Source organism: Pleurodeles waltl, chromosome 8 (genome assembly GCF_031143425.1).
Source record: "Pleurodeles waltl isolate 20211129_DDA chromosome 8, aPleWal1.hap1.20221129, whole genome shotgun sequence".
Lineage (NCBI taxonomy): Eukaryota > Metazoa > Chordata > Amphibia > Caudata > Salamandridae > Pleurodeles > Pleurodeles waltl.
Genome location: NC_090447.1, coordinates 188970340 through 188990431, shown reverse-complemented (window position 1 = coordinate 188990431; position 20092 = coordinate 188970340). Strand labels below are relative to the sequence as shown.

General features: G+C 31.2%; 20 non-coding genes across 20 annotated transcripts; all 20 read right to left on the bottom strand.

The window, feature by feature from the left end:
* Window positions 1-148: 148 nt before the first annotated feature.
* Window positions 149-222, bottom strand: TRNAT-AGU (transfer RNA threonine (anticodon AGU)). Its single transcript has one exon. It is a non-coding gene; the product is annotated as a tRNA-Thr (tRNA).
* A 430-nt stretch (window positions 223-652) lies between these two features.
* On the bottom strand, window positions 653-725 carry TRNAT-CGU (transfer RNA threonine (anticodon CGU)). Its single transcript has one exon. It is a non-coding gene; the product is annotated as a tRNA-Thr (tRNA).
* A 1448-nt stretch (window positions 726-2173) lies between these two features.
* TRNAT-AGU (transfer RNA threonine (anticodon AGU)) lies at window positions 2174-2247 on the bottom strand. The gene has a single exon. It is a non-coding gene; the product is annotated as a tRNA-Thr (tRNA).
* Window positions 2248-2674: 427 nt separating this feature from the next.
* TRNAT-CGU (transfer RNA threonine (anticodon CGU)) lies at window positions 2675-2747 on the bottom strand. Its single transcript has one exon. It is a non-coding gene; the product is annotated as a tRNA-Thr (tRNA).
* A 1448-nt stretch (window positions 2748-4195) lies between these two features.
* On the bottom strand, window positions 4196-4269 carry TRNAT-AGU (transfer RNA threonine (anticodon AGU)). Its single transcript has one exon. It is a non-coding gene; the product is annotated as a tRNA-Thr (tRNA).
* A 426-nt stretch (window positions 4270-4695) lies between these two features.
* Window positions 4696-4768, bottom strand: TRNAT-UGU (transfer RNA threonine (anticodon UGU)). The gene has a single exon. It is a non-coding gene; the product is annotated as a tRNA-Thr (tRNA).
* Window positions 4769-6213: 1445 nt separating this feature from the next.
* Window positions 6214-6287, bottom strand: TRNAT-AGU (transfer RNA threonine (anticodon AGU)). The gene has a single exon. It is a non-coding gene; the product is annotated as a tRNA-Thr (tRNA).
* A 430-nt stretch (window positions 6288-6717) lies between these two features.
* On the bottom strand, window positions 6718-6790 carry TRNAT-CGU (transfer RNA threonine (anticodon CGU)). Its single transcript has one exon. It is a non-coding gene; the product is annotated as a tRNA-Thr (tRNA).
* Window positions 6791-8238: 1448 nt separating this feature from the next.
* TRNAT-AGU (transfer RNA threonine (anticodon AGU)) lies at window positions 8239-8312 on the bottom strand. The gene has a single exon. It is a non-coding gene; the product is annotated as a tRNA-Thr (tRNA).
* Window positions 8313-8742: 430 nt separating this feature from the next.
* Window positions 8743-8815, bottom strand: TRNAT-CGU (transfer RNA threonine (anticodon CGU)). The gene has a single exon. It is a non-coding gene; the product is annotated as a tRNA-Thr (tRNA).
* Window positions 8816-10246: 1431 nt separating this feature from the next.
* On the bottom strand, window positions 10247-10320 carry TRNAT-AGU (transfer RNA threonine (anticodon AGU)). The gene has a single exon. It is a non-coding gene; the product is annotated as a tRNA-Thr (tRNA).
* Window positions 10321-10745: 425 nt separating this feature from the next.
* Window positions 10746-10818, bottom strand: TRNAT-CGU (transfer RNA threonine (anticodon CGU)). Its single transcript has one exon. It is a non-coding gene; the product is annotated as a tRNA-Thr (tRNA).
* A 1445-nt stretch (window positions 10819-12263) lies between these two features.
* TRNAT-AGU (transfer RNA threonine (anticodon AGU)) lies at window positions 12264-12337 on the bottom strand. Its single transcript has one exon. It is a non-coding gene; the product is annotated as a tRNA-Thr (tRNA).
* Window positions 12338-12767: 430 nt separating this feature from the next.
* Window positions 12768-12840, bottom strand: TRNAT-UGU (transfer RNA threonine (anticodon UGU)). The gene has a single exon. It is a non-coding gene; the product is annotated as a tRNA-Thr (tRNA).
* Window positions 12841-14280: 1440 nt separating this feature from the next.
* Window positions 14281-14354, bottom strand: TRNAT-AGU (transfer RNA threonine (anticodon AGU)). The gene has a single exon. It is a non-coding gene; the product is annotated as a tRNA-Thr (tRNA).
* A 426-nt stretch (window positions 14355-14780) lies between these two features.
* TRNAT-CGU (transfer RNA threonine (anticodon CGU)) lies at window positions 14781-14853 on the bottom strand. Its single transcript has one exon. It is a non-coding gene; the product is annotated as a tRNA-Thr (tRNA).
* A 1448-nt stretch (window positions 14854-16301) lies between these two features.
* Window positions 16302-16375, bottom strand: TRNAT-AGU (transfer RNA threonine (anticodon AGU)). The gene has a single exon. It is a non-coding gene; the product is annotated as a tRNA-Thr (tRNA).
* Window positions 16376-16801: 426 nt separating this feature from the next.
* On the bottom strand, window positions 16802-16874 carry TRNAT-CGU (transfer RNA threonine (anticodon CGU)). Its single transcript has one exon. It is a non-coding gene; the product is annotated as a tRNA-Thr (tRNA).
* Window positions 16875-18323: 1449 nt separating this feature from the next.
* Window positions 18324-18397, bottom strand: TRNAT-AGU (transfer RNA threonine (anticodon AGU)). Its single transcript has one exon. It is a non-coding gene; the product is annotated as a tRNA-Thr (tRNA).
* A 426-nt stretch (window positions 18398-18823) lies between these two features.
* TRNAI-UAU (transfer RNA isoleucine (anticodon UAU)) lies at window positions 18824-18896 on the bottom strand. The gene has a single exon. It is a non-coding gene; the product is annotated as a tRNA-Ile (tRNA).
* Between the last annotated feature and the right edge of the window lie 1196 nt (window positions 18897-20092).

Below are 20092 nucleotides of genomic sequence, written 5' to 3'. Positions count from 1 at the left end.
TTTGCTTCTGTTACCATGAAGATTCTCTGAATTTTATTTAATAATAAGATGAACTGTCTATTAGTAAGATGACTCAGATTTTTCATTTTTTAATTCTATCAGAGAGTATCTAAGGAAACTGATCTGTAATTTAAGAATAAAAATATCAAGGTGCTGCTGAGATTTGAACTCAGGATCTCCTGTTTACTAGACAGGCGCTTTAACCAGCTAAGCCACAGCACCTGCGTGACAAACGTCACTGGAATAGTTAGCTGAATGGAGTGACATAGAGATCATTTTATTTTTCATTTTATTTTCTAAGTTCCCACAACTCTCTTCTTAAACACTATAGGTGAGAACACTAAATTAATTTATCTAAAAATTCTTCCTTAAGAGGTGGTTTACCATTCTTTTATAATATTGAATTATGTCTTGTGAGTGAAATGCATTACAAAAATTCAACTCTAAATTGAATTTTCTTTCTTTCCTCTTTGTTATAATTTTCATTTCCCTTATTCATTCATTGCATTGCTTTGAAATTCTGCAAAATACCAAGTGCTTTTTTCATTATGAGATGAAGCATTCTAAAGTGAACAGGACACTACTCTTGTTTTGAAACTGTATTTAATATTTACTTGAAAAAATTCAATTCTATAAGTTTGGAGCAAAACTGAGGTGCTGCTGAGATTTGAACTCAGGATTTCCTGTTTACGAGACAGGCGCTTTAACCACTAAGCCACAGCACCTCTTACTCTTAAAATGATTGAATAACTGACTTAGTTGCCATTATTGCTTTTCAATACCTGCTGTGGAGTCTTTTTTTATCTGTGTTATTACGTTAAACATAAAAGAATTCCCCATCACTTAAGAAGAGTACCTAAGATTTAGTTAAAAAATATTCATAAAAGTAGACTACATTTTTCAGTGGCTCACAAAATATTATTGTAGAGGATTGTATCACTTTTCTTCTTCAACTCTAGCACTTTATTTTATATTTATCTTCCTCTTTGATATATCCTTCATTTTACATTCACAGTCTTGCTTCTGTCATCTCGAAAATACTCGGAATTTTATTTAGTATTAAGATGAACTGTTCAATAGTAAGTTACTCAAATTTTTCATTTTAACATTATATCAAAGGATCATCTAATGAAAATAATCTGTTATTTAACTATGAAAAAGAGCACGGTGTTGTGGATATTTGAACTCAGGATCTCCTGTTTATTAGACGGGCAGTCAAAGCAACTAAGCCAGAGACCTTTCATGTCAAAGTTTAATGCAATTGCTAGTAGAATGGAGTGCAGTAGAAATCTGTTTTTTTTTATTTTATTTTCTAAGTTGATACAACTCTGTTGTCAAACTCTATAGGTGAGAAGATCAAATTTATTTAAGAATACTTCCTTAATGAGTGACTTACCCTACTTATAGAAGATTGAATTGTGTGTTGTGAGTAAAATGCATTGGTTAAATTGAACTCTTAATTTATTTGTCGTCTCTTTCCTTTTCTTTGACATTCTCTTTTCCCCTATTCATTTATGGTATTACTTTCGAATTCTGCAAAACACCAAGTGTTTGTTTCATTTGGAGATCAAGCATTCTAAAGTCAACAGAACACTACTCTTGTTTTTAAACTTTTTTGAACGTTTACTTGAAGAAATTGAATTTTTAAAGTTTGGACTAAATCTAAATTGTTGCTGGAATTTAAACACAGGACATCCTAGTTATGAGACAGGAGCTTTGACCACTAAACAACAGCACCTACTTATCTTACAAATATTGAATAACTGACTTAGTGGAGATGACTTGTCCTCAGTGCCTTTAGTGCAGTCTTCTTTATCTGTGGTGAAACGTTGAACAAAAAAGGATTCCCCATCACTTAACAAGAATACCTACTTTTTAGTTAACAAGTACTTATAAAAGTAGATTACATTTTTGAGTGGTTTACAAATAAGAATTGTAGAGGAATACATCAGTTGTCTTCAACTCTAAGGTTTTAGTTCATATATACCTTGCTATTTGATTTACTCTTCATTTTACATTCAAAGTTTTGCTTCTGTTACCATGAAAATTCTCTGAATTTTATTTAATATTAAGATGAACTGTCTATTAGTAAGATGACTGAGATTTTTCATTTTTTAATTGTATCAGAGAGTATCTAAGGAAACTGATCTGTAATTTAAGAATAAAAATATCAAGGTGCTGCTGAGATTTGAACTCAGGATCTCCTGTTTACTAGACAGGCGCTTTAACCAGCTAAGCCACAGCACCTGCTTGACAAACATTACTGGAATAGTTAGCTGAATAGAGTGAAATAGAAATCATTTTATTTTTCATTTTCTTTTCTAAGTTCCCACAACTCTCTTCTTAAACACTATAGGTGAGAACACAAAATGTATTTAAAAATTCTTCCTTAAGAGGTGGCTTACCGTTCTTTTAGAATATTGAATTATGTCTTGTGAGTGAAATGCATTACAAAAATTCAACTCTAAATTGAATTTTCTTCTCTTTCCTCTTTGTTATAATTCTCATTTCCCTTATTCATTCATTGCATTGCTTTGAAATTCTGCAAAATACCAAGTGCTTTTTTCATTATGAGATGAAGCATTCTAAAGTGAACAGGACACTACTCTTGTTTTGAAACTGTATTTAATATTTACTTGAAAAAATTCAATTCTATAAGTTTGGAGCAAAACTGAGGTGCTGCTGAGATTTGAACTCAGGATTTCCTGTTTACGAGACAGGTGCTTTAACCACTAAGCCACAGCACCGCTTACTCTTAAAATGATTGAATAACTGACTTAGTTGCCATTATTGCTTTTCAATACCTTCTGTGGAGTCTTTTTTTATCTGTGTTATTACGTTAAACATAAAAGAATTCCCCATCACTTAAGAAGAGTACCTAAGATTTAGTTAAAAAGTATTCATAAAAGTAGACTACATTTTTCAGTGGCTCACAAATTATTATTGTAGAGGATTGTATCACTTTTCTTCTTCAACTCTAGCACTTTATTTTATATTTATCTTCCTCTTTGATATACCCTTCATTTTACATTCACAGTCTTGCTTCTGTCATCTCGAAAATACTCGGAATTTTATTTAGTATTAAGATGAACTGTTCAATAGTAAGTTACTCAAATTTTTCATTTTAACATTATATCAAAGGATCATCTAATTAAAATAATCTGTTATTTAACTATGAAAAAGAGCACGGTGTTGTGGACATTTGAACTCAGGATCTCCTGTTTATTAGACGGGCAGTCAAAGTAACTAAGCCAGAGAACTTTCATGACAAAGTTTACTGCAATTGCTAGTAGAATGGAGTGCAGTAGAAATCTGTTTTTTTTAATTTTATTTTCTAAGTTGATACAACTCTGTTGTCAAACTCTATAGGTGAGAAGATCAAATTTATTTAAGAATACTTCCTTAATGAGTGACTTACCCTACTTATAGAAGATTGAATAAAGTGTTGTGAGTAAAAAGCATTGGTTAAATTGAACTCTTAATTTATTTGTCGTCTCTTTCCTTTTCTTTGACATTCTCTTTTCCCCTATTCATTTATGGTATTACTTTCGAATTCTGCAAAACACCAAGTGTTTGTTTCATTTGGAGATCAAGCATTCTAAAGTCAACAGAACACTACTCTTGTTTTTAAACTTTTTTGAACGTTTACTTGAAGAAATTGAATTTTAAAAGTTTGGACTAAATCTAAATTGTTGCTGGAATTTAAACACAGGACATCCTAGTTATGAGACAGGAGCTTTGACCACTAAACAACAGCACCTACTTATCTTACAAATATTGAATAACTGACTTAGTGGAGATGACTTGTCCTCAGTGCCTTTAGTGCAGTCTTCTTTATCTGTGGTGAAACGTTGAACAAAAAAGGATTCCCCATCACTTAACAAGAATACCTACATTTTAGTTAACAAGTACTTATAAAAGTAGATTACATTTTTGAGTGGTTTACAAATAATAATTGTAGAGGAATACATCAGTTGTCTTCAACTCTAAGGTTTTAGTTCATATATACCTTGCTATTTGATTTACTCTTCATTTTACATTCAAAGTTTTGCTTCTGTTACCATGAAAATTCTCTGAATTTTATTTAATATTAAGATGAACTGTCTATTAGTAAGATGACTCAGATTTTTCATTTTTTAATTGTATCAGAGAGTATCTAAGGAAACTGATCTGTAATTTAAGAATAAAAATATCAAGGTGCTGCTGAGATTTGAACTCAGGATCTCCTGTTTACTAGACAGGCGCTTTAACCAGCTAAGCCACAGCACCTGCTTGACAAACGTCACTCGAATAGTTAGCTGAATGGAGTGAAATAGAAATCATTTTATTTTTCATTTTCTTTTCTAAGTTCCCACAACACTCTTCTTAAACACTATAGGTGAGAACACTAAATTTATTTAAAAATTCTTCCTTAAGAGGTGGCTTACCGTTCTTTTAGAATATTGAATTATGTCTTGTGAGTGAAATGCATTACAAAAATTCAACTCTAAATTGAATTTTCTTTCTTTCCTCTTTGTTATAATTCTCATTTCCCTTATTCAATCATTGCATTGCTTTGAAATTCTGCAAAATACCAAGTGCTTTTTTCATTATGAGATGAAGCATTCTAAAGTGAACAGGACACTACTCTTGTTTTAAAACTGTATTTAATATTTACTTGAAAAAATTCAAATCTATAAGTTTGGAGCAAATCTGAGGTGCGGCTGAGATTTGAAATCAGGATTTCCTGTTTACAAGACAGGCGCTTTAACCACTAAGCCACAGCACCTCTTACTCTTAAAATGATTGAATAACTGACTTAGTTGCCATTATTGCTTTTCAATACCTTCTGTGGAGTCTTTTTTTATCTGTGTTATTACGTTAAACATAAAAGAATTCCCCATCTCTTAAGAAGAGTACCTAAGATTTAGTTAAAAAGTATTCATAAAAGTAGACTACATTTTTCAGTGGCTCACAAATTATTATTGTAGGGGATTGTATCACTTTTCTTCTTCAACTCTAGCACTTTATTTTATATTTATCTTCCTCTTTGATATACCCTTCATTTTACATTCACAGTCTTGCTTCTGTCATCTCGAAAATACTCGGAATTTTATTTAGTATTAAGATGAACTGTTCAATAGTAAGTTTCTCAAATTTTTCATTTTAACATTATATCAAAGGATCATCTAATGAAAATAATCTGTTATTTAACTATGAAAAAGAGCACAGTGTTGTGGAGATTTGAACTCAGGATCTCCTGTTTATTAGACGGGCAGTCAAAGCAACTAAGCCAGAGACCTTTCATGACAAAGTGTACTGCAATTGCTAGTAGAATGGAGTGCAGTAGAAATCTGTTTTTTTTAATTTTATTTTCTAAGTTGATACAACTCTGTTGTCAAACTCTATAGGTGAGAAAATCTAATTTATTTAAGAATACTTCCTTAATGAGTGACCTACCCTACTTATAGAAGATTGAATTATGTGTTGTGAGTAAAATGCATTGGTTAAATTGAACTCTTAATTTATTTGTCGTCTCTTTCCTTTTCTTTGACATTCTCTTTTCCCCTATTCATTTATGGTATTACTTTAGAATTCTGCAAAACACCAAGTGTTTGTTTCATTTGGAGATCAAGCATTCTAAAGTCAACAGAACACTACTCTTGTTTTTAAACTTTTTTGAACGTTTACTTGAAGAAATTGAATTTTAAAAGTTTGGACTAAATCTAAATTGTTGCTGGAATTTAAACACAGGACATCCTAGTTATGAGACAGGAGCTTTGACCACTAAACAACAGCACCTACTTATCTTACAAATATTGAATAACTGACTTAGTGGAGATGACTTGTCCTCAGTGCCTTTAGTGCAGTCTTCTTTATCTGTGGTGAAACGTTGAACAAAAAAGGATTCCCCATCACTTAACAATACCTACATTTTAGTTAACAAGTACTTATAAAAGTAGATTACATTTTTGAGTGGTTTACAAATAAGAATTGTAGAGGAATACATCAGTTGTCTTCAACTCTAAGGTTTTAGTTCATATATACCTTGCTATTTGATATACTCTTCATTTTACATTCAAAGTTTTGCTTCTGTTACCATGAAAATTCTCTGAATTTTATTTAATATTAAGATGAACTGTCTATTAGTAAGATGACTCAGATTTTTCATTTTTTAATTGTATCAGAGAGTATCTAACGAAACTGATCTGTAATTTAAGAATAAAAATATCAAGGTGCTGCTGAGATTTGAACTCAGGATCTCCTGTTTACTAGACAGGCGCTTTAACCAGCTAAGCCACAGCACCTGCTTGACAAACGTCACTGGAATAGTTAGCTGAATGGAGTGACATAGAAATCATTTTATTTTTCATTTTCTTTTCTAAGTTCCCACAACTCTCTTCTTAAACACTATAGGTGAGAACACTAAATTTATTTATCTAAAAATTCTTCCTTAAGAGGTGATTTACCGTTCTTTTAGAATATTGAATTATGTCTTGTGAGTGAAATGCATTACAAAAATTCAACTCTAAATTGAATTTTCTTTCTTTCTTCTTTGTTATAATTCTCATTTCCCTTATTCATTTATTGCATTGATTTGAAATTCTGCAAAATACCAAGTGCATTTTTCATTATGAGATGAAGCATTCTAAAGTGAACAGGACACTACTCTTGTTTTGAAACTGTATTTAATATTTACTTGAAAAAATTCAATTCTATAAGTTTGGAGCAAAACTGAGGTGCTGCTGAGATTTGAACTCAGGATTTCCTGTTTACGAGACAGGCGCTTTAACCACTAAGCCACAGCACCTCTTACTCTCAAAATGATTGAATAATTGACTTAGTTGCCATTATTGCTTTCCAATACCTTCTGTGGAGTCTTTTTTCATCTGTGTTATTACGTTAAACATAAAAAAAATCCCCATCACTTAAGAAGAGTACCTAAGATTTAGTTAAAAAGTATTCATAAAAGTAGACTCCATTTTTCAGTGGCTCACAAATTATTATTGTAGAGGATTGTATCACTTTTCTTCTTCAACTCTAGCACTTTATTTTATATTTATCTTCCTCTTTGATATACCCTTCATTTTACATTCACAGTCTTGCTTCTGTCATCTCGAAAATACTCAGAATTTTATTTAGTATTAAGATGAACTGTTCAATAGTAAGTTACTCAAATTTTTCATTTTAACATTATATCAAAGGATCATCTAATGAAAATAATCTGTTATTTAACTATGAAAAAGAGCACGGTGTGGTGGATATTTGAACTCAGGATCTCCTGTTTATTAGACGGGCAGTCAAAGCAACAAAGCCAGAGAACTTTCATGACAAAGTTTACTGCAATTGCTAGTAGAATGGAGTGCAGTAGAAATCTGTTTTTTTAAATTTTATTTTCTAAGTTGATACAACTCTGTTGTCAAACTCTATAGGTGAGAAAATAAAATTTATTTAAGAATACTTCCTTAATGAGTGACCCACCCTACTTATAGAAGATTGAATTATGTGTTGTGAGTAAAATGCATTGGTTAAATTGAACTCTTAATTTATTTGTCGTCTCTTTCCTTTTCTTTGACATTCTCTTTTCCCCTATTCATTTATGGTATTACTTTCGAATTCTGCAAAACACCAAGTGTTTGTTTCATTTGGAGATCAAGCATTCTAAAGTCAACAGAACACTACTCTTGTTTTTAAACTTTTTTGAACGTTTATTTGAAGAAATTGAATTTTAAAAGTTTGGACTAAATCTAAATTGTTGCTGGAATTTAAACACAGGACATCCTAGTTATGAGACAGGATCTTTGACCACTAAACAACAGCACCTACTTATCTTACAAATATTGAATACCTGACTTAGTGGAGATGACTTGTCCTCAGTGCCTTTAGTGCAGTCTTCTTTATCTGTGGTGAAACGTTGAACAAAAAAGGATTCCCCATCACTTAACAAGAATACCTACATTTTAGTTAACAAGTACTTATAAAAGTAGATTACATTTTTGAGTGGTTTACAAATAATAATTGTAGAGGAATACATCAGTTGTCTTCAACTCTAAGGTTTTAGTTCGTATATACCTTGCTATTTGATTTACTCTTCATTTTACATTCAAAGTTTTGCTTCTGTTACCATGAAAATTCTCTGAATTTTATTTAATAATAAGATGAACTGTCTATTAGTAAGATGACTCAGATTTTTCATTTTTTAATTCTATCAGAGAGTATCTAAGGAAACTGATCTGTAATTTAAGAATAAAAATATCAAGGTGCTGCTGAGATTTGAACTCAGGATCTCCTGTTTACTAGACAGGCACTTTAACCAGCTAAGCCACAGCACCTGCTTGACAAATGTCACTGGAATAGTTAGCTGAATGGAGTGACATAGAAATCATTTTATTTTTCATTTTATTTTCTAAGTTCCCACAACTCTCTTCTTAAACACTATAGGTGAGAACACTAAATTTATTTATCTAAAAATTCTTCATTAAGAGGTGGTTTACCATTCTTTTATAATATTGAATTATGTCTTGTGAGTGAAATGCATTACAAAAATTCAACTCTAAATTGAAATTTCTTTCTTTCCTCTTTGTTATAATTTTCATTTCCCTTATTCATTCATTGCATTGCTTTGAAATTCTGCAAAATACCAAGTGCTTTTTTCATTATGAGATGAAGCATTCTAAAGTGAACAGGACACTACTCTTGTTTTGAAACTGTATTTAATATTTACTTGAAAAAATTCAATTCTATAAGTTTGGAGCAAAACTGAGGTGCTGCTGAGATTTGAACTCAGGATTTCCGGTTTACGAGACAGGCGCTTTAACCACTAAGCCACAGCACCTCTTACTCTTAAAATGATTGAATAACTGACTTAGTTGCCATTATTGCTTTTCAATACCTGCTGTGGAGTCTTTTTTTATCTGTGTTATTACGTTAAACATAAAAGAATTCCCCATCACTTAAGAAGAGTACCTAAGATTTAGTTAAAAAGTATTCATAAAAGTAGACTACATTTTTCAGTGGCTCACAAAATATTATTGTAGAGGATTGTATCACTTTTCTTCTTCAACTCTAGCACTTTATTTTATATTTATCTTCCTCTTTGATATACCCTTCATTTTACATTCACAGTCTTGCTTCTGTCATCTCGAAAATACTCGGAATTTTATTTAGTATTAAGATGAACTGTTCAATAGTAAGTTACTCAAATTTTTCATTTTAACATTATATCAAAGGATCATCTAATGAAAATAATCTGTTATTTAACTATGAAAAAGAGCACAGTGTTGTGGATATGTGAACTCAGGATCTCCTAATTCTTAGACGGGCAGTCAAAGCAACTAAGCCAGAGACCTTTCATGTCAAAGTTTACTGCAATTGCTAGTAGAATGGAGTGCAGTAGAAATCTGTTTTTTTTTATTTTATTTTCTAAGTTGATACAACTCTGTTGTCAAACTCTATAGGTGAGAAGATCAAATTTATTTAAGAATACTTCCTTAATGAGTGACTTACCCTACTTATAGAAGATTGAATTATGTGTTGTGAGTAAAATGCATTGGTTAAATTGAACTCTTAATTTATTTGTCGTCTCTTTCCTTTTCTTTGACATTCTCTTTTCCCCTATTCATTTATGGTATTACTTTCGAATTCTGCAAAACACCAAGTGTTTGTTTCATTTGGAGATCAAGCATTCTAAAGTCAACAGAACACTACTCTTGTTTTTAAAAACGTTTACTTGAAGAAATTGAATTTTAAAAGTTTGGACTAAATCTAAATTGTTGCTGGAATTTAAACACAGGACATCCTAGTTATGAGACAGGAGCTTTGACCACTAAACAACAGCACCTACTTATCTTACAAATATTGAATAACTGACTTAGTGGAGATGACTTGTCCTCAGTGCCTTTAGTGCAGTCTTCTTTATCTGTGGGAACAAAAAAGGATTCCCCATCACTTAACAAGAATACCTACATTTTAGTTAACAAGTACTTATAAAAGTAGATTACATTTTTGAGTGCTTTACAAATAATAATTGTAGAGGAATACATCAGTTGTCTTCAACTCTAAGGTTTTAGTTCATATATACCTTGCTATTTGATTTACTCTTCATTTTACATTCAAAGTTTTGCTTCTGTTACCATGAAAATTCCCTGAATTTTATTTAATATTAAGATGAACTGTCTATTAGTAAGATGACTGAGATTTTTCATTTTTTAATGGTATCAGAGAGTATCTAAGGAAACTGATCTGTAATTTAAGAATACAAATATCAAGGTGCTGCTGAGATTTGAACTCAGGATCTCCTGTTTACTAGACAGGCGCTTTAACCAGCTAAGCCACAGCACCTGCTTGACAAATGTTACTGGAATAGTTAGCTGAATAGAGTGAAATAGAAATCATTTTATTTTTCATTTTCTTTTCTAAGTTCCCACAACTCTCTTCTTAAACACTATAGGTGAGAACACAAAATGTATTTAATATTCTTCCTTAAGAGGTGGCTTACCGTTCTTTTAGAATATTGAATTATGTCTTGTGAGTGAAATGCATTACAAAAATTCAACTCTAAATTGAATTTTCTTTCTTTCCTCTTTGTTATAATTCTCATTTCCCATATTCATTCATTGCATTGCTTTGAAATTCTGCAAAATACCAAGTGCTTTTTTCATTATGAGATGAAGCATTCTAAAGTGAACAGGACACTACTCTTGTTTTGAAACTGTATTTAATATTTACTTGAAAAAATTCAATTCTATAAGTTTGGAGCAAAACTGAGGTGCTGCTGAGATTTGAACTCAGGATTTCCTGTTTACGAGACAGGTGCTTTAACCACTAAGCCACAGCACCACTTACTCTTAAAATGATTGAATAACTGACTTAGTTGCCATTATTGCTTTTCAATACCTTCTGTGGAGTCTTTTTTTATCTGTGTTATTACGTTAAACATAAAAGAATTCCCCATCACTTAAGAAGAGTACCTAAGATTTAGTTAAAAAGTATTCATAAAAGTAGACTACATTTTTCAGTGGCTCACAAATTATTATTGTAGAGGATTGTATCACTTTTCTTCTTCAACTCTAGCACTTTATTTTATATTTATCTTCCTCTTTGATATACCCTTCATTTTACATTCACAGTCTTGCTTCTGTCATCTCGAAAATACTCGGAATTTTATTTACTATTAAGATGAACTGTTCAATAGTAAGTTACTCAAATTTTTCATTTTAACATTATATCAAAGGATCATCTAATTAAAATAATCTGTTATTTAACTATGAAAAAGAGCACGGTGTTGTGGACATTTGAACTCAGGATCTCCTGTTTATTAGACAAGCAGTCAAAGTAACTAAGCCAGAGAACTTTCATGACAAAGTTTACTGCAATTGCTAGTAGAATGGAGTGCAGAAGAAATCTGTTTTTTTCTTTTCTTTTCTAAGTTGATACAACTCTGTTGTCAAACTCTATAGGTGAGAAGATCAAATTTATTTAAGAATACTTCCTTAATGAGTGACTTACCCTACTTATAGAAGATTGAATTATGTGTTGTGAGTAAAATGCATTGGTTAAATTGAACTCTTAATTTATTTGTCGTCTCTTTCCTTTTCTTTGACATTCTCTTTTCCCCTATTCATTTATGGTATTACTTTCGAATTCTGCAAAACACCAAGTGTTTGTTTCATTTGGAGATCAAGCATTCTAAAGTCAACAGAACACTACTCTTGTTTTAAACTTTTTTGAACGTTTACTTGAAGAAATTGAATTTTAAAAGTTTGGACTAAATATAAATTGTTGCTGGAATTTAAACACAGGACATCCTAGTTATGAGACAGGAGCTTTGACCACTAAACAACAGCACCTACTTATCTTACAAATATTGAATAACTGACTTAGTGGAGATGACTTGTCCTCAGTGCCTTTAGTGCAGTCTTCTTTATCTGTGGTGAAACGTTGAACAAAAAAGGATTCCCCATCACTTAACAAGAATACCTACATTTTAGTTAACAAGTACTTATAAAAGTAGATTACATTTTTGAGTGGTTTACAAATAATAATTGTAGAGGAATACATCAGTTGTCTTCAACTCTAAGGTTTTAGTTTATATATACCTTGCTATTTGATTTACTCTTCATTTTACATTCAAAGTTTTGCTTCTGTTACCATGAAAATTCTCTGAATTTTATTTAATAATAAGATGAACTGTCTATTAGTAAGATGACTCAGATTTTTCATTTTTTAATTCTATCAGAGAGTATCTAAGGAAACTGATCTGTAATTTAAGAATAAAAATATCAAGGTGCTGCTGAGACTTGAACTCAGGATCTCCTGTTTACTAGACAGGCGCTTTAACCAGCTAAGCCACAGCACCTGCTTGACAAACGTCACTGGAATAGTTAGCTGAATGGAGTGACATAGAAATCATTTTATTTTTCATTTTATTTTCTAAGTTCCCACAACTCTCTTCTTAAACACTATAGGTGAGAACACTAAATTTATTTATCTAAAAATTCTTCCTTAAGAGGTGGTTTACCATTCTTTTAGAATATTGAATTATGTCTTGTGAGTGAAATGCATTACAAAAATTCAACTCTAAATTGAATTTTCTTTCTTTCCTCTTTGTTATAATTTTCATTTCTCTTATTCATTCATTGCATTGCTTTGAAATTCTGCAAAATACCAAGTGCTTTTTTCATTATGAGATGAAGCATTCTAAAGTGAACAGGACACTACTCTTGTTTTAAAACTGTATTTAATATTTACTTGAAAAAATTCAATTCTATAAGTTTGGAGCAAATCTGAGGTGCGGCTGAGATTTGAACTCAGGATTTCCTGTTTACAAGACAGGCGCTTTAACCACTAAGCCACAGCACCTCTTACTCTTAAAATGATTGAATAACTGACTTAGTTGCCATTATTGCTTTTCAATACCTGCTGTGGAGTCTTTTTTTATCTGTGTTATTACGTTAAACATAAAAGAATTCCCCATCACTTAACAGGAGTACCTAAGATTTAGTTAAAAAGTATTCATAAAATAAGACTACATTTTTCAGTGGCTCACAAAATATTATTGTAGAGAATTGTGTCACTTTTCTTCTTCAACTCTAGCACTTTATTTTATATTTATCTTCCTCTTTGATATACCCTTCATTTTACATTCACAGTCTTGCTTCTGTCATCTCGAAAATACTCGGAATTTTATTTAGTATTAAGATGAACTGTTCAATAGTAAGTTACTCAAATCTTTCATTTTAACATTATATCAAAGGATCATCTAATGAAAATAATCTGTTATTTAACTATGAAAAAGAGCACGGTGTTGTGGATATTTGAACTCAGGATCTCCTGTTTATTAGACGGGCAGTCAAAGCAACTAAGCCAGAGACCTTTCATGTCAAAGTTTACTGCAATTGCTAGTAGAATGGAGTGCAGTAGAAATCTGTTTTTTTTTATTTTATTTTCTAAGTTGATACAACTCTGTTGTCAAACTCTATAGGTGAGAAGATCAAATTTATTTAAGAATACTTCCTTAATGAGTGACTTACCCTACTTATAGAAGATTGAATTATGTGTTGTGAGTAAAATGCATTGGTTAAATTGAACTCTTAATTTATTTGTCGTCTCTTTCCTTTTCTTTGACATTCTCTTTTCCCCTATTCATTTATGGTATTACTTTCGAATTCTGCAAAACACCAAGTGTTTGTTTCATTTGGAGATCAAGCATTCTAAAGTCAACAGAACACTACTCTTGTTTTTAAAAACGTTTACTTGAAGAAATTGAATTTTAAAAGTTTGGACTAAATCTAAATTGTTGCTGGAATTTAAACACAGGACATCCTAGTTATGAGACAGGAGCTTTGACCACTAAACAACTGCACCTACTTATCTTACAAATATTGAATAACTGACTTAGTGGAGATGACTTGTCCTCAGTGCCTTTAGTGCAGTCTTCTTTATCTGTGGTGAAACGTTGAACAAAAAAGGATTCCCCATCACTTAACAAGAATACCTACATTTTAGTTAACAAGTACTTATAAAAGTAGATTACATTTTTGAGTGCTTTACAAATAATAATTGTAGAGGAATACATCAGTTGTCTTCAACTCTAAGGTTTTAGTTCATATATACCTTGCTATTTGATTTACTCTTCATTTTACATTCAAAGTTTTGCTTCTGTTACCATGAAAATTCTCTGAATTTTATTTAATATTAAGATGAACTGTCTATTAGTAAGATGACTGAGATTTTTCATTTTTTAATTGTATCAGAGAGTATCTAAGGAAACTGATCTGTAATTTAAGAATAAAAATATCAAGGTGCTGCTGAGATTTGAACTCAGGATCTCCTGTTTACTAGACAGGCGCTTTAACCAGCTAAGCCACAGCACCTGCTTGACAAACGTTACTGGAATAGTTAGCTGAATAGAGTGAAATAGAAATCATTTTATTTTTCATTTTCTTTTCTAAGTTCCCACAACTCTCTTCTTAAACACTATAGGTGAGAACACAAAATGTATTTAAAAATTCTTCCTTAAGAGGTGGCTTACCGTTCTTTTAGAATATTGAATTATGTCTTGTGAGTGAAATGCATTACAAAAATTCAACTCTAAATTGAATTTTCTTTCTTTCCTCTTTGTTATAATTCTCATTTCCCATATTCATTCATTGCATTGCTTTGAAATTCTGCAAAATACCAAGTGCTTTTTTCATTATGAGATGAGGCATTCTAAAGTGAACAGGACACTACTCTTGTTTTGAAACTGTATTTAATATTTACTTGAAAAAATTCAATTCTATAAGTTTGGAGCAAAACTGAGGTGCTGCTGAGATTCGAACTCAGGATTTCCTGTTTACGAGACAGGTGCTTTAACCACTAAGCCACAGCACCGCTTACTCTTAAAATGATTGAATAACTGACTTAGTTGCCATTATTGCTTTTCAATACCTTCTGTGGAGTCTTTTTTTATCTGTGTTATTACGTTAAACATAAAAGAATTCCCCATCACTTAAGAAGAGTACCTAAGATTTAGTTAAAAAGTATTCATAAAAGTAGACTACATTTTTCAGTGGCTCACAAATTATTATTGTAGAGGATTGTATCACTTTTCTTCTTCAACTCTAGCACTTTATTTTATATTTATCTTCCTCTTTGATATACCCTTCATTTTACATTCACAGTCTTGCTTCTGTCATCTCGAAAATACTCGGAATTTTATTTAGTATTAAGATGAACTGTTCAATAGTAAGTTACTCAAATTTTTCATTTTAACATTATATCAAAGGATCATCTAATTAAAATAATCTGTTATTTAACTATGAAAAAGAGCACGGTGTTGTGGACATTTGAACTCAGGATCTCCTGTTTATTAGACGGGCAGTCAAAGTAACTAAGCCAGAGAACTTTCATGACAAAGTTTACTGCAATTGCTAGTAGAATGGAGTGCAGTAGAAATCTGTTTTTTTTTATTTTATTTTCTAAGTTGATACAACTCTGTTGTCAAACTCTATAGGTGAGAAGATCAAATTTATTTAAGAATACTTCCTTAATGAGTGACTTACCCTACTTATAGAAGATTGAATAAAGTGTTGTGAGTAAAATGCATTGGTTAAATTGAACTCTTAATTTATTTGTCGTCTCTTTCCTTTTCTTTGACATTCTCTTTTCCCCTATTCATTTATGGTATTACTTTCGAATTCTGCAAAACACCAAGTGTTTGTTTCATTTGGAGATCAAGCATTCTAAAGTCAACAGAACACTACTCTTGTTTTTAAACTTTTTTGAACGTTTACTTGAAGAAATAGAATTTTAAAAGTTTGGACTAAATCTAAATTGTTGCTGGAATTTAAACACAGGACATCCTAGTTATGAGACAGGAGCTTTGACCACTAAACAACAGCACCTACTTATCTTACAAATATTGAATAACTGACTTAGTGGAGATGACTTGTCCTCAGTGCCTTTAGTGCAGTCTTCTTTATCTGTGGTGAAACGTTGAACAAAAAAGGATTCCCCATCACTTAACAAGAATACCTACATTTTAGTTAACAAGTACTTATAAAAGTAGATTACATTTTTGAGTGGTTTACAAATAATAATTGTAGAGGAATACATCAGTTGTCTTCAACTCTAAGGTTTTAGTTCATATATACCTTGCTATTTGATTTACTCTTCATTTTACATTCAAAGTTTTGCTTCTGTTACCATGAAAATTCTCTGAATTTTATTTAATATTAAGATGAACTGTCTATTAGTAAGATGACTCAGATTTTTCATTTTTTAATTGTATCAGAGAGTATCTAAGGAAACTGATCTGTAATTTAAGAATAAAAATATCAAGGTGCTGCTGAGATTTGAACTCAGGATCTCCTGTTTACTAGACAGGCACTTTAACCAGCTAAGCCACAGCACCTGCTTGACAAACATTACTGGAATAGTTAGCTGAATGGAGTGAAATAGAAATCATTTTATTTTTCATTTTCTTTTCTAAGTTCCCACAACTCTCTTCTTAAACATTATAGGTGAGAACACTAAATTTATTTAAAAATTCTTCCTTAAGAGGTGGCTTACCGTTCTTTTAGAATATTGAATTATGTCTTGTGAGTGAAATGCATTACAAAAATTCAACTCTAAATTGAATTTTCTTTCTTTCCTCTTTGTTATAATTCTTATTTCCCTTATTCATTCATTGCATTGTTTTGAAATTCTGCAAAATACCAAGTGCTTTTTTCATTATGAGATGAAGCATTCTAAAGTGAACAGGCAACTACTCTTGTTTTGAAACTGTTTTTAATATTTACTTGAAAAAATTCAATTCTATCAGTTTGGAGCAGAACTGAGGTGCTGCTGAGATTTAAACTCATGATTTCCTGTTTACGAGACAGGCGCTTTAACCACTAAGCCACAGCACCTCTTACTCTTAAAATGATTGAATAACTGACTTAGTTGCCATTATTGCTTTTCAATACCTTCTGTGGAGTCTTTTTTTATCTGTGTTATTACGTTAAACATAAAAGAATTCCCCATCACTTAAGAAGAGTACCTAAGATTTAGTTTAAAAGTATTCATAAAAGTAGACTACATTTTTCAGTGGCTCACAAATTATTATTGTAGAGGATTGTATCACTTTTCTTCTTCAACTCTAGCACTTTATTTTATATTTATCTTCCTCTTTGATATACCCTTCATTTTACATTCACAGTCTTGCTTCTGTCATCTCAAAAATACTCGGAATTTTATTTAGTATTAAGATGAACTGTTCAATAGTAAGTTACTCAAATTTTTCATTTTAACATTATATCAAAGGATCATCTAATGAAAATAATCTGTTATTTAACTATGAAAAAGAGCACGGTGTTGTGGATATTTGAACTCAGGATCTCCTGTTTATTAGACGGGCAGTCAAAGAAACTAAGCCAGAGAACTTTCATGACAAAGTTTACTGCAATTGCTAGTAGAATGGAGTGCAGTAGAAATCTGTTTTTTTTTTATTTTATTTTCTAAGTTGATACAGCTCTGTTGTCAAACTCTATAGGTGAGAAGATCAAATTTATTTAAGAATACTTCCTTAATGAGTGACTTACCCTACTTATAGAAGATTGAATTATGTGTTGTGAGTAAAATGCATTGGTTAAATTGAACTCTTAATTTATTTGTCGTCTCTTTCCTTTTCTTTGACATTCTCTTTTCCCCTATTCATTTATGGTATTACTTTCGAATTCTGCAAAACACCAAGTGTTTGTTTCATTTGGAGATCAAGCATTCTAAAGTCAACAGAACACTACTCTTGTTTTTAAACTTTTTTGAACGTTTACTTGAAGAAATTGAATTTTAAAAGTTTGGACTAAATCTAAATTGTTGCTGGAATTTAAACACAGGACATCCTAGTTATGAGACAGGAGCTTTGACCACTAAACAACAGCACCTACTTATCTTACAAATATTGAATAACTGACTTAGTGGAGATGACTTGTCCTCAGTGCCTTTAGTGCAGTCTTCTTTATCTGTGGTGAAACGTTGAACAAAAAAGGATTCCCCATCACTTAACAAGAATACCTACATTTTAGTTAACAAGTACTTATAAAAGTAGATTACATTTTTGAGTGGTTTACAAATAATAATTGTAGAGGAATACATCAGTTGCCTTCACCTCTAAGGTTTTAGTTCATATATACCTTGCTATTTGATTTACTCCTCATTTTACATTCAAAGTTTTGCTTCTGTTACCATGAAAATTCTCTGAATTTTATTTAATATTAAGATGAACTGTCTATTAGTAAGATGACTCAGATTTTTCATTTTTTAATTGTATCAGAGAGTATCTAAGGAAACTGATCTGTAATTTAAGAATAAAAATATCAAGGTGCTGCTGAAATTTGAACTCAGGATCTCCTGTTTACTAAACAGGCGCTTTAACCAGCTAAGCCACAGCACCTGCTTGACAAACGTCGCTCGAATAGTTAGCTGAATGGAGTGAAATAGAAATCATTTTATTTTTCATTTTCTTTTCTAAGTTCCCACAACTCTCTTCTTAAACACTATAGGTGAGAACACTAAATTTATTTAAAAATTCTTCCTTAAGAGGTGGCTTACCGTTCTTTTAGAATATTGAATTATGTCTTGTGAGTGAAATGCATTACAAAAATTCAACTCTAAATTGAATTTTCTTTCTTTCCTCTTTGTTATAATTCTCATTTCCCTTATTCAATCATTGCATTGCTTTGAAATTCTGCAAAATACCAAGTGCTTTTTTCATTATGAGATGAAGCATTCTAAAGTGAACAGGACACTACTCTTGTTTTAAAACTGTATTTAATATTTACTTGAAAAAATTCAATTCTATAAGTTTGGAGCAAATCTGAGGTGCGGCTGAGATTTGAACTCAGGATTTCCTGTTTATAAGACAGGCGCTTTAACCACTAAGCCACAGCACCTCTTACTCTTAAAATGATTGAATAACTGACTTAGTTGCCATTATTGCTTTTCAATACCTTCTGTGGAGTCTTTTTTTATCTGTGTTATTACGTTAAACATAAAAGAATTCCCCATCACTTAAGAAGAGTACCTAAGATTTAGTTAAAAAGTATTCATAAAAGTAGACTACATTTTTCAGTGGCTCACAAATTATTATTGTAGGGGATTGTATCACTTTTCTTCTTCAACTCTAGCACTTTATTTTATATTTATCTTCCTCTTTGATATTCCCTTCATTTTACATTCACAGTCTTGCTTCTGTCATCTCGAAAATACTCGGAATTTTATTTAGTATTAAGATGAACTGTTCAATAGTAAGTTTCTCAAATTTTTCATTTTAACATTATATCAAAGGATCATCTAATGAAAATAATCTGTTATTTAACTATGAAAAAGAGCACAGCGTTGTGGAGATTTGAACTCAGGATCTCCTGTTTATTAGACGGGCAGTCAAAGCAACTAAGCCAGAGACCTTTCATCACAAAGTGTACTGCAATTGCTAGTAGAATGGAGTGCAGTAGAAATCTGTTTTTTTAAATTTTATTTTCTAAGTTGATACAACTCTGTTGTCAAACTCTATAGGTGAGAAAATCTAATTTATTTAAGAATACTTCCTTAATGAGTGACCTACCCTACTTATAGAAGATTGAATTATGTGTTGTGAGTAAAATGCATTGGTTAAATTGAACTCTTAATTTATTTGTCGTCTCTTTCCTTTTCTTTGACATTCTCTTTTCCCCTATTCATTTATGGTATTACTTTAGAATTCTGCAAAACACCAAGTGTTTGTTTCATTTGGAGATCAAGCATTCTAAAGTCAACAGAACACTACTCTTGTTTTTAAACTTTTTTGAACGTTTACTTGAAGAAATTGAATTTTAAAAGTTTGGACTAAATCTAAATTGTTGCTGGAATTTAAACACAGGACATCCTAGTTATGAGACAGCAGCTTTGACCACTAAACAACAGCACCTACTTATCTTACAAATATTGAATAACTGACTTAGTGGAGATGACTTGTCCTCAGTGCCTTTAGTGCAGTCTTCTTTATCTGTGGTGAAACGTTGAACAAAAAAGGATTCCCCATCACTTAACAAGAATACCTACATTTTAGTTAACAAGTACTTATAAAAGTAGATTATAATATTGTAGAGGA